Below are 13,570 nucleotides of genomic sequence, written 5' to 3'. Positions count from 1 at the left end.
ATTTGTAACTAATGAGTTTGTAACTAATTAGTATAAATGACAATATTTGAATATATAAATTTTATTTAAGGAATGATCTGTACAACTAACTAAAAATACTCAGCCAATACCTCAAAAAATAAAATTTATAAGCATCTAATTAATTTAAATGTAAATATTATAATCTATGATATATCCAAATATTCAATATACAGTATATATCTTGTAAATAAATAAAACAGTAATTCATAATTTTTATATCAATTACTGTAATGAATTTGAATGTTAAATAAAATTATCATATATGTAAAGTAAATGCACTTTGTTTTCTTTCTTTTATTTAATTAAAACTTTAGTCATCCACAAAAAAAGACAGTTTTAAATATTGATTTTGCATTTTTAATGCAAAATCAATATTTAAAAACTCAAATTTCCTACATGAAAATTACCTTAGTCTAGTGTGGTTTCTATATAATATATAATAATAATGTCTTCCTAAATAGTTAGTACAGGTAGTCATCAACTTACAATTGATTGACTTTATTATCATGACCATCAACTGGTATGTCTGGAGACAAGGACATCGCCGGGGGGGGACAGCTGCCCTTTCCTAGAAATTCGAAAAAAATTATTTAAATGCTAAGTTTTAATTAAAATAATCTTCTTAAGCTTCTTGCAAGTTAAAAAAATGTTTTAATTAAGATATTTCTTTTTTGGTACATAGTAAATGATTAAAACTTTATGAATTGTTTTTATTTTACCTACATACAATTCATATCCTCTATCAATTTACATCATCTTGCCTCCCCGGCCCATTGGCTGGCGTCGTCCTTGTCTGGAGACAACTTGATTCAGCAACTTCCACATTTGGCATGCCCAGCTGAGAGTATGATAATTTTGCAATGATGATTGATGTTTGTTTTGTATAAAATTTTATTTTAGTTCTTACAAAGTTATGACAATAACATACATGCCAACTGTTTGCCTTATATAGCCTGCCCTCTGGAAATGTCCACTGTCCACTCTTATCAATTTCAAGTGTTTTTAATAATTTCCATGACTGTATTTTCTTTTAATATTCCTCATTTTTAAACAAAATCTACTTCCTGTCAAAAATATAATTTTCAAAATTATCAAAATACATTTTTGAATCATTATTTTATACAGTTTATAATGAAATTTCAAAGAAGTAAAATCATATTATACATAATTGGCTTGTGGCATTTTTAAAAGAATGGAATTTATAAAAAAAACCCATTAGTTTTTCATAATGTAGTATATTAATTTTTAAATATAGTCATACAGAGTAACACAGTACTGTAAACTAATGAAGAACTGAACAGATACAAAATAAGTTATGTACTGTATTTTATTAACATATTTCAATTCTTTCCAAATGGGGTTAACTCCAAACTCTTCACAGAAGTTGATATCAACTTCTGTGTGTCATAAAAGATACCTTTTAAGTACTTTACCAAGTAAAATTTGTGCAAAACTGTTTGACATTGATTTCATAAACAGAAAAATTAATGAGTTAAAAAGAATTAAAACAAGCACATTAGGAAAAAATATGTTTTGTAGATATTATAGTGATATTTATATTTTCAAGAACTAACTTTAAAGAAAAGAATTATCTGAATTTAATTTGATATAAAAGCATATGTTCTTTTAAATACAGTACTTGTCTATTAAAGCCTTATATGGTGTATCATGTCATGCATCCTACTGCAGTAATAGATGAAATATGCATTTCAAGGAATTAAAATCACATTAATTTAAATTTTATCAAAATGAAAAATACAAAAAAGAAACTTTTTGGAAACAGCAAAGTACTATGCTATTCAAAACTTCAAAATTAACAAAATGATTTTTCTAAACAGTACAAAGAATTAATTTGGTTGTTATTATCACATTAAGTATATTAATTAACATTCCTTGAGTTAAAGTTTATAGGAATATAACTTACTTTGGTACTTTTTATTAGTTGGAAATCATTATGGTTAATGTTACCTTAGGTAGCCAAGATGGCGGCTCATCTCTAATTCCAGCACGTTCTAATCTAACAGTTCCAAGGAAACAGTGGGATGCACGTTCTAATCTAACCTAACCTATTCTAATAAATTACCATAATTATTAGCAACCAAATTATTAGAATAGGTTAGGTTAGGTTAGGTTAGAACGTGTGTCCCACTGTTTCCTTGCTGGAATCAGAGATGAGCCACTATCTTGGCACCTAAGGTAAGATTAACCTAACAAACAATAAACATCATTTGAAAGTTTAAATAGTTAAGTTTTGTCTTATGAATTATCAGTACTTTTGTGAATTCTCAGATAGGTAGATTGATAGATAGAACAAATCTCAGTCCTCTGACTGAATATCATATCGAAACAGTTGTCTGTGTATCAAAATTATGTTTTTTCATGCTCTTAGGGTTAGGATTACAAAATGGTATTGGTAATCATTGCAGTCACTGAACAGCAGCTGATAATTGTTTTCACAAAGTTTGAAAATTGAGTTGAATGGTATCACATGATGATAAGTTATGTCAAAGTTTAAGAAAAAACCTGCACTACATAAAATATTTGATTATTTAAGATTATTAATTAAGTCCTGAGAAATATACTTTACAAACTAATTTAAATGTTAGATGAATGAATTTGTATATTCTTATAACAGTTACTAAAGAATCTAGAAAATCAAATTTTAATTATTTTGTAAAGTAAAATATATTTTTAATTTTAGTGTAAAAAATTTTTTTCAAACTATATGTAGCAAATATTTTTAAAATAATGACATTTAATCTATTTGATATATTATAATTTCAACATCAAGGATATTTGTTTTTTAATAGTTTTATTAGTTTAAAGACATTTCTTTACAATTTATTTAATTAATTATTTTCATCAATGAGTTTTTACGTTATTTATAAATTTTAAATATTTTTACCATCTTCAGATTCTGTTTTGAAAATATTTGTGAAATAAATTATTTTCTCTCATTTTAATCAATTCCTTTTTTAAGCTTCTTTTGTGTTACACAACAGACAAATTCCTATTCTTATATTGATTGTGTTCTTTTATTGTATCTTTGAGATATCCTAAATTTATACTTATATCTTTTTCTGCCTATTATTATTATTAACATTCTGCAATTACTTGTTAATCCTAATTTAATCAGTCATTTTATAACAACTGAAATAATTTCAATTTAATTCCTCTTATAAATACATAATTATGAAATATATTCTTGGTGTTATGCACAAATCTTTTAAAAATTAATAATTTTGTGGTCCCATGTTCTGGGAAGGACTTTGTCTTCAGAAAATTAATTAAACATAATTATCGCCATCGGACGAAAATTAACAAATTTTGTGTGTAATAATTCAGTTTCTAAAGATTATACAGTTATCAATAATATAGTTCCCAACTCTGTCTTTCAGGCTGAGAATGTGCCTTTGAGAATAGCTGTCAGCTTGTTAGCATGAGTGAGAAATTTTCTGCCTTTTTGAGATAACATAATGCTTTTAATTCTTTGTCTTTATAAACATGAGTTTACAGCTAATACTAAGAACTCCAAGTTTGTTTGTATGATGTTTTTTTAGAAATTTTCCACTCTAACGTTAACATTTTCTTTTAAATGAACAATGATGGATATATGAGAATTTCAATAGAAACTTTAAATTTCTGACTAAATTATGAAAAATTATTTTCTAAAAATTTCCATGAACAAAATTTTTTCTCAAAATATAGTAGATATGTGAGATTTTCCACTCATTGGTATGATATGAGAAAGCAGATTTGAGAGTCTGGCAACATTGAGATAAAACTCAATGTCGCCATCATATTGTTGATAGTATACCCAATATGCCCAGTGTTGATGACACCCAGATAGATGGTTGAATAGCCTATTATTCTGGGAAACCTGGGAACAAATTTGGAGACAGGACAATACACTCCAGGATTTTTTCAGGGGAGTGAAATAATTCTTAAAAATAAAACAATTCAGGGGAGGGAACAATTCTTCACCACTAGCTGCTCCTTTGCCTTTTTGTGCTCTCTGAGTGGTAAAGGGCCTAAAACCACAAATAAATAAAAAATTAGCTGCTCCAACAAAACATACCCAAACACCGTGTAAAAAAAATTAGCTGCTCCAACAAAACATACCCAAACACCGTGTAAAAAAAATTAGCTGCTCCATTGTGTGTTTAGCTGAACTCATGATAAGCTTAATTAAACCCCTCTTAGTGCTCACAGGGTGGAAAGAGGAAAAAATTCAATAATACTCATATTGTCAATTTCATGCTTTTGGCAGTAAATCTAGTGTTTTTCATTAGTTGTTTAATGCCCTGTTAGAATTTTGCTGTGTCTGAATTCTTCATATAATGCTTATTTTGTATAGTACAATGTTATTATTTCTCTGTATTATACTTTTTACCACTAGTACAGTAATAAAGTAATGTAATGTTCAGTGCCTTAGTACAATTAAAAAGATTGATCAAGGATATGCATTTTGTAATTTTGGGGTGGGTATGTCTGACAATGTTATGAAGCATTATGGACATGGGTGTGGATAGTAATTGAAAAGTATAAAAATAGCATTACATATATATTTTTTCTTTTTTAAGAAAAAATATATAAAAAACTGCACCATGCAGTTTTATATATATATATATTTATGATTTATAGCATTACATAATTTATGGATGATCTTGAGTATGATATTAGAGCACAGTTATATAATAAGTATTCAATATTGAAAATTTCACTATTAGTATGGCATGCATTATGGATAACCTTATGGGGATAACTTTAGAGATAACTTCATGGCCTACTTAACAAAGCAAAGCACTTTTCATAACAAAGTAACTATTGTATTTGTTTTTACGTGGTTATGCACTTTGATATTAAGTGATAAAAAATTTGGTTAACATATATTTTAGTTTAAAATACACAGCTGGCAAGATTTTGTGTATATAATATGCAAACCATATGACTCAGTTTAAGAATAATTTCAAAATAGCATATAGTCCACTGAATATAATTCAAACATTGGGAACAGCTATAGTTAGTCACTGCTTCCTCCTATATGACTGTTCTGATATAAAATTTATACACAAGATTGAAAATCAAAAGTTTTACTAAATTGAATTGTGTTTTTGAAGATTTTATAAAAAAATATATAGTATTAAAAATTTAAGCATAAATTCATCTAAATTATACACTGATATTGTTATGAAGTTGTGAAATTATTCAAATCATTCTACTTTCTAACTACAATGCATTTTATTTTTTAAAATGGTAAACTTGATGGATAAGGTACTAAACTTATTAATAAAGTCGAAAAGATAACTAAAGTTTTTATTACTGATGCAAATAATTTGAATTTTTAACAATAATATTGCCATATAATTTTACATTTTGAAATAAAGACAAATGACTTCTAGAAAGAAAGACCAATATTTTGATTCCTAATGATAAAGATTCAAATATCAAGTTAAAAACAAGAAGTATTAATTTAACACAATATAAACATTTTCAAAGTTTCTAAGCTTTATCTTCAAACACATTATTTTGAAATCAGGAAAAATTGTATAATCTAGTAGTATATTTATATCATAAAAACATTTTCAGCCATCTTAAATGGCTATCATTAGCTTCTAGAAGAAAATAACTGAAAAATATGCTTAGTATAAATATACTTCTGGATTATAAGCTTTTTGCTTTGATTTTATTTTTATTATTCAGTGTATTTTTCTGGTTTACATCATTTTGACTTTGTATGAAAAATGATTTAAACTCATTTGTACTCACTTTTAAACTTTATTTTTAATATTATTTGTGTTTAACGTGTTATAACAATGTTCAGGTACCCATGTGTAAATAAAGAATGAATTTTATTCAAAATTCAAATGATCTATTTCAAGATGAAACTTAAAAGCTTTGGAGATATTTGTTTCAAAGTAATATTTCTTTAGTTAAATAAAATGCCCAGAAACAAGTTCATTTTAACTAATTAAGTAACGTTATTTTTCTTATTATTTCTTAGTTATGTAATAAATTATTAAATGTTTTCTTTTATATTTACTTTTCACTTCTTATATCATCATATATATAGTGTATTTAAAATTTAATTTTAAAAGTATGAATTATTGTTTTATTTCTAATTATAATTTCTTCTTAAATTCTTATTGAAAATCATTTTTTTAAGGGTTTGAAAAATTTTAAATAATAAATATAGCATTAATTTCAAATTTAAGACCTTGTCTTCTACTCTATTGCTTTAATTAAGAAGTTATAATTTTTATTTAATGTAAATTATATTAATTAAATAAATTAGTTAATTAGTTAAAATGAATATTTAAATTTTTACATGACTATTTTATAAATAATTAATTTTATAATTCTTGTTCCATGTAGTAGAAAAATCATAAATGGATCGTATTGAAATTAGATTTGCACACTAAATTTTGAAAAATAATAGATGAAAATACAATTTTACACCATGTTTTAAAGTATTTCATAATAAGAAACTCCTAAATAGATGGAATGTAATAAAGAAATAGTAAGGAGGTAAGATTTATGGATATGTTTTTGATATAATAATTTTAGATTTTTTCATTTTATTAAGAACAAAAAATTTTTTTAGTTAAACATTTCGAAAGATAATCGCACTGTAAACAACAATGTTTTATTCAAATCAAACATTTTGAATAAAAATCACTGTTTACATAGTGATTATCTCTTTAGCAGTTATAAAAAGCAGCATTGGTGTCAAATTTAAATCACTTCTAATTTTATCATTTATAGAAAGTCTCAAAAATCGTTTTGGAATTCATTAATCTGAAAAAATATTGTTTAATCATGCTTAAATTGATCACTCGATTTTAAGTTTTAGAATCAATTAATTTATTCATAAATTTTTAATTACTAAACAAGAAGAAGAAAATTCAAATTACTATTCTTGTATGAAGATTTAAATTACTAAGTTATTGAGCAAAATTATAATAAACCAAGTCTTATCTTGAATATAGTCATTTCTTCACTTTATGCATTATACATTTATAATGTTTAAAATGAGACTTTTTATATATGTTAGTGCTTATCATTCTAGGATCTCAGAAGAAAAAAAAATTATCCATTTTTCAGAAATTCCTTTAAATATCCTACTATGTCTAGAATGTTTATATAGTTCTTAAAAATGGTTATTCAAAATTTATTTTTATGCTATGCTTCACTTCAATTGCAATAAAGAGAAAGAAGTGAGGTTTCAATAGCTTGTGCAGATTTATATAGTAGCTTATGGCAATAGATGGATAGATATGATAATGTGACCACAATGTTGGCATCTCTTTGATGCACTTGTCAGGATGACACCACTGTGTCTTTTTCAATAGACACAGAAGCCGTGATCGCTGTTTAGTTTCGTTAGAATTAGGTCACACGAGCAGTCTCATGCATAGGCAGTAGGATCTGGGATATGAGACAGCATGGCGAAAGTACTTGGATACAATTTAAACAAACCAATGTCTCATTTATTTGATATAAGATATACATTTTATCAGTAGCAAGACAAAATGACAAATATAAACTATGAATTCTTACATGTGAGAGAGAGAGAGAAAGTTTACATTAAATTGTGAGTCAACATAAATACCTGAGGTTATCAAGTTTCTACTTGTTGACTTGATTGTTTCGTTGCTTAGGTCAGTTAAAAAAGTTCTTGTCACTATAGTCTGTCCTTGAAATGCATAACAGTGGATGAGGAGTATTCATAGGCGAAGTATCCATTAGTGAAGCAGGTGAGAGTCTGGCATGACTAGACCATTGGAGAATTGGGCAATGACTGTTTGAACTGGCCATTAATTGTTATATTAGAGTGGCAGAATATGGACAGTAAGTTAAAAGGTTGCAGGAAAGTCTTTCTTTCAGTGCTGAGAACACATAAGAAGAAACACTTTCAGGTATAAAAGTTGATAGATATCATGGCCAATAAAATTGTATTGACAATATTTTGTCAATACAATATTTCTCTTATGTTTTGATTAAATTTCATTATTAAGTCTGTGTTCTCACAATATAATAGAAGAGAAAGTGGAAAGGAAAATAAAACTGAGAGAAAATATCAATATAAATAGAGAATAGAATCTATAGTCTATTTTGTTCACTGACAAAGGTAATATTTTACAAAAAATACTTGTAGAAAAACAGGAAACAAACATACCAATCACACTATACCTTACACACTTTTCAGCACCAGTTTAAACTGGTGCTGGAAAAGTGTGCAAGGTAGCATTTTCATTTTTATATACTTCTATAAAGCATATTTTAAAAAAAGTAAAAAAAGGCAAAAAAAAGGAAAGCAATGCTTTCAACACCAACATGCAAGTGGTCTAGTATAAAGTAGTAAAACTAGAGCTTTAAAAAAAATACATAAATAGCTTCAAACACCTAGATCCTGATTACATTTATACTGTTACAAGAATAATTAATAAATGATTAAACAACATACTGTAATCTGAAGGTAAGTGGTTAGCTGCCATCCTTACTGTTTAATCATACATTAATTAGCTTTAGGGATCATCCATGAATTACATATTGCTATTTTAGAGAATTAAGTTCAATAACACCAAAACAAATTTTTAAGGAATCCAACAGATCATTTTTTATTTCAGAATTAAACAGTTTTCAAGATACTATCTCCTATTATCAAATTCCATTGTTATAGATTAGAACAAAAAATTCTAAAATATAGGGTTTTAGAATTTCTTGATGAACTTCTCTTTATAACATTGAGTTGAAAGAATAGCTATTTTAATACTTTCATCTACCATCCCACACCCTTTGTAATGCTCTGAAGTACTGTTGCATACACCCTCTCCAAAATAATATATTGATAATACATATTCTCCATCAGCCCTCTTAATTGTATTAAGGAATAATACACAGCACAGGGTACATTGTTGCCATTTGATGTAAAAAGCTACTATTCAACAAACACATTTAACAAACAAACCAGTTGATTTAAAGACACTAATGTTACATAATAGCTAGTAAACACTCTCACCCCTTGTAATGTATTGTAACAATTACTTGAATACCCACCTACCCATATTTGCATTACATAATTTATGGACTATCCCTTATGACAAATATAACTTTGTTTTAATTGTTTGAATAATTACAAGTTTAATAATTTAATAAAATTTTGAATTGTTTTGAATATATCAAATGCTTCAAATACAATAAATTGGTAAAAGGACCTGCAAATGACAAACACTAACACATATATCTTATTTAAACAAAAGCAAAGAAAAATGAGAATACAGTCTGTTTGCTAATGGCATATAAATATGTTTTCATGCATTTATATTTTAGGATTATCAATATGGCACAATGAATTCATATTAACTTAAAATGTTTTTATGAATAGAACTAGGTATTTTTGTTTTTTTGATAAGTTCCTTTTATAAGTCAAATTGCATAATGTTATTGGTATTAAATGAATAATATTTGAAATATCATGCAATTTACATTACATGCAGAAAGAATTTAATAGATTTAGTATCTAATAAATTTATTGATTTTAAATGATAATTTAATCTTTAGATACCAGATTATAAGTCTAAATTTTCATGTAAAACCAATAATTGTAGGTAGTATTTTTAACAATGACTAATCTCACATCAACTTCATAAATTAAATTGTTTTCCTATAGTGGAAAATCTATAATTGCTTGATCTAGAAATCATCATCAGATTTAACACCATCGTATAATGCATTGACAAACCATTTCTGAATTTGTATTTCTTTAGATGTAGTCAGATTACAAAAATACAATAAATAAGATCATCAATATTTTTGAAAGAAATTAAGATTTAGACAAATCAGAATCTAGTTATTTATTATATATATATATATATAATAAATAACTAAGTTCTGATATATATATAAAGACATTGTATATAGTTTTGTTTTAATTTAGGATTATTTAATAGAATTTAAAAAAAAAGATATCACACATTAGTAATGTAATGATTTCAAAAAATTATAAATATTGTTGTATTAATAAATTAAAATGGAAAGAAAAAAATCTTTTTTAACAGAAAATCTACTGTTAGTTCAAAATTCTTCCATAGTTGGTATGCAATCATGTACACAAGCTCTTATTTAAAATTTATGGAACCAGACTCATTTTGAATTTTGCAACAATAATCAGGAGATTAAGAGACAGGAACTTATACTGAATAACTGTACAGTACTTTCTAAATTGCATCTAACATAAGCAATGCAATGAATATTATTTACAATATTTATTTATTGCATTGCTTATGTTTGGTGGGATAAAAATAGACTATAAAATTACAAATATATTTTCTGTTTCTAAGTAAAATATTTGGTTAAACATTAACAGCTGTACATACAGGGGTTGGACAAAATAATTCAAACATCCCCTGTTGTATACAATCAAATTGAACTCTTCCTGAAACATGAGCCATCCAAGTACTACCCTTTTTTTCATTTGTGTAGTTTATATCACTGATGATAAAATTTCATTACTTTTGCTGTTGAAAAACTATATGCCTGTCTTTGTAGTCAGACCTAACAAACTTCCAAAAGGGAATGATTATAGTGTGTCTAGTAGAGGCTTCTGTAACCCAAGTTGCTGAGTTGATGGGTGCAGCAAGATTTGCTGTTTTCTTGATCACATCTCAGTACATGAAGACAGGCTAAACATTTTCCAACAGAAGAAGCTGTTAAAGCTGCATGCAAGAAACAGAAGAACATTTCATAGAATTGTAACGAGAAAATACAAAACTACAGCAGCACACATTAGTGCAGAATTTGCTTCAAGTGAAAACCATCCAATGTGCACTGCATAAAGATAATATCAATGACATTGCTGCAATAGCCAATCCACAAAACATCATATAGTGTATGCAGTGGTGGAAAAAGTTCAAAACATGGACACTAGAGATATGGAAATGTGTTAGGGTTGGATGAACTAACTTTCACTGTGTTTCCCACTTCTGGTTGTGTTTATGTCTGGAGATCACAAGGTGAAGCTTACAACATTGACTGCCTTAAACCATTGTCAAGCATGGTGGAGGTTCCTATATAATTTGCGGCGTGACATAATTTAACTCATTGACTCCAATATTGGATGGCCTCAAAGGTAAAGAAACAGCATTGCATATTCTGAGTGACCAACCATACCATGATCCAAACTTCCAAATGATGATGCAATCTTTCCGGGCAACAGTGCTCCTATCCACACTGCTGGGTGTGTTTAGTCATGATTTGAGGAGCATGAAACTGAAGTTAAGATCGACCCTGGCCATTCCAATCACTGGACTTGAATATTATTGAGCCTGTATGGGGCATTCTTGAGAAAAAGTTAGAAACAGATTTCTATCACCTACTTCAATGAGAAAATAGCATCAGTATAAAATTGATATTAATGTTGTTCGTGATTTATATGTGTGCATTCCTTGATATCAATGTTGTCACCTTTTCAAAATTGTTGACCCAGACATTTTAAAATTAGGATGTTATATTTTAAAAAACTTAATTTTTTTATTTCTATTGTTAGTAGAAAATAAATATTTTTTATTAGAAGGTAAACATGTACATGATATATTATTAAAGTAATGAAATAATCCCATGTGACATATTCAAAAATAATTAATAACAGTCTGATGTCAATATTAATTGCAAAAGTAATACATAAAAGTAAGAATAATAATTAATAACACATATCAACACAACACGAGTCCCTGACTTGTTTGAATTTGAAACTACAAGGCATGCAGAGTGTCATTTTACAGCCAAGAACTGAATAATTCACATGCCAGTTTTAAACCAGTTGGGGACTTATGTTGAAACAAACCTAATATTTGCAAGTTAGAATTTTAAAAGTACATTTTCTATCACTCTTAGTCTAGGGATAAGTTTGGGTGGGAGTGTGAAGTTAAAGTCTTTAACCATTAAAATAAAATACTCGCAAATATTTTTATAAATTTATTTTGTTTCATCATAATTTCACAATTTCTACAAAAACCGGACAAATTAATAATTAATCCAGACTATGAATTTAAAAACTGGCCTGGTGGCAACACTACTTGATATATTTTAGCTGTATTATCTGCAAAAAGGGATCCTACTCCTTATTAATAAACAAAACTGATCTTTTTGTTAGTGTTCTAATTATTTTGTTCAACCCCTATATAAAAAGCAATAGATAACAGATATTCAAACAACAGTATCAGATTAACTATTGAACTGGAACTTAACTAATTAATTATACAGATATTACATATTTTGGACCAAAGATAGATAGTTATGCTACCATATTGTATTTAATTTAAAATAATTACAAATGAGTAAATTAATTTAGACTATTCTGGAAGAAAAGATTGAGCAGGAATCAAACATACAACTTCTACTTAACATGCAGATGCATTGCTACTAATATTACTTGGACTGCTGTTCAATCTTTGCTTCCAGACCAATTAATTTACAAGATATAATCACACAGATCACTTGTCAGGCTGACTGGACATAACTATATACCCAAGTTCCTCATGACACTCAACTAAATAAAGTTTTTACCCTGACATGATATAGAAAACCTAATAGAAAGCTTGAATTATACTAACAATTAAATAATAGAGACAGATTAAATTTATTAGATACAAACTGATAACACTCAAATAATCAAAGTAGCACTAACCTAGCAATATTTATACGTAATTAACGCCTTTATGATAATTTCTTCCTTTCTCACTTAAACAAGATCAGCATGACATCCAACCCTCGAATTCAAGCACTAACCTTTATCTTTAGTTGATATATTTAATTTTATTGAAGATGGCTTTATAAAGACCAAAAATGTTTTGAGGTTAACATATAGCAACTGAATATAAAGATCAGTGCTATTTTGAGATCCAGATTAATTATTGGGATAGAACTTGTTTAATTCACTTAGTCATCTGAGGTTGGTGCAGAAAGTAACCAGTAAAGTTATATCTGAAATTAATTGGTCTGGAAGAGAAGATTGGATATCAGTCTGAATTGCATGATTGGCAATATATCTACACAGTAAGCAGAAGTTGCAAGTTTGAGTTCCTCTCCAGATAGATCTGTTCTTCCAGAAATGTCTAAATTATTCATTTATTTTTAGTTACAAAAGTTAATAAAAAATATGGCAGCATAACTGCCTACTTTTAGTTATTACGTCCAAATTATGTAATATCTGTATAATTAATTTAACACATTCACTGCTGCTATAGAAACCAATTTCCTGTCAATATGCCATCAAACACATGCCAAAACATCTTAATATATCGTCAGTAAAGAACTTTAATTCAGTTTGTTTCAGAGAAATGTTTTAAAACTATAGTTAGATCTGCTTCAGTTCTATATGGTTTGATGTTCTACATTGGAATGTACAAAAGAATGATGATGAATTTAAAGTTTTAGAACAAACTTGAAAATTCAAAAACTGTCAGAGGAAATTATATTCAGAAATTACATGCTAAATTATACAATAATAATAGATACATGCATATATTGGTGATAAAATCAAATATTA

At 27.2% G+C, this 13,570-nt stretch overlaps 1 protein-coding gene across 4 annotated transcripts in view; it reads left to right on the top strand.

Moving 5' to 3' along the window:
- The window catches only part of LOC136985712 (protein tramtrack, beta isoform-like), a 139,529-nt gene that overhangs the window by 98,574 nt on the left and 27,385 nt on the right, over positions 1-13,570 (top strand). The window contains exon 5 of one of the 4 annotated variants that reach the window (XR_010882374.1): positions 6,397-6,549. The exons of the other annotated variants lie outside the window; for them this stretch is intronic. The gene's annotated coding sequence lies outside the window, so the exon portion shown is untranslated. The remainder of the gene's footprint in view (positions 1-6,396; positions 6,550-13,570) is intronic. 4 annotated transcript variants of the gene reach the window in all.

The sequence above is a fragment of the Centruroides vittatus genome, unplaced genomic scaffold, assembly GCF_030686945.1.
Source record: "Centruroides vittatus isolate TY-2023 unplaced genomic scaffold, ASM3068694v2 contig_975, whole genome shotgun sequence".
NCBI classification, from domain to species: Eukaryota; Metazoa; Arthropoda; class Arachnida; order Scorpiones; family Buthidae; genus Centruroides; species Centruroides vittatus.
The sequence above is the reverse complement of the archived record's forward strand: the minus strand, read 5'-3'. Positions and strand labels throughout refer to the sequence as shown.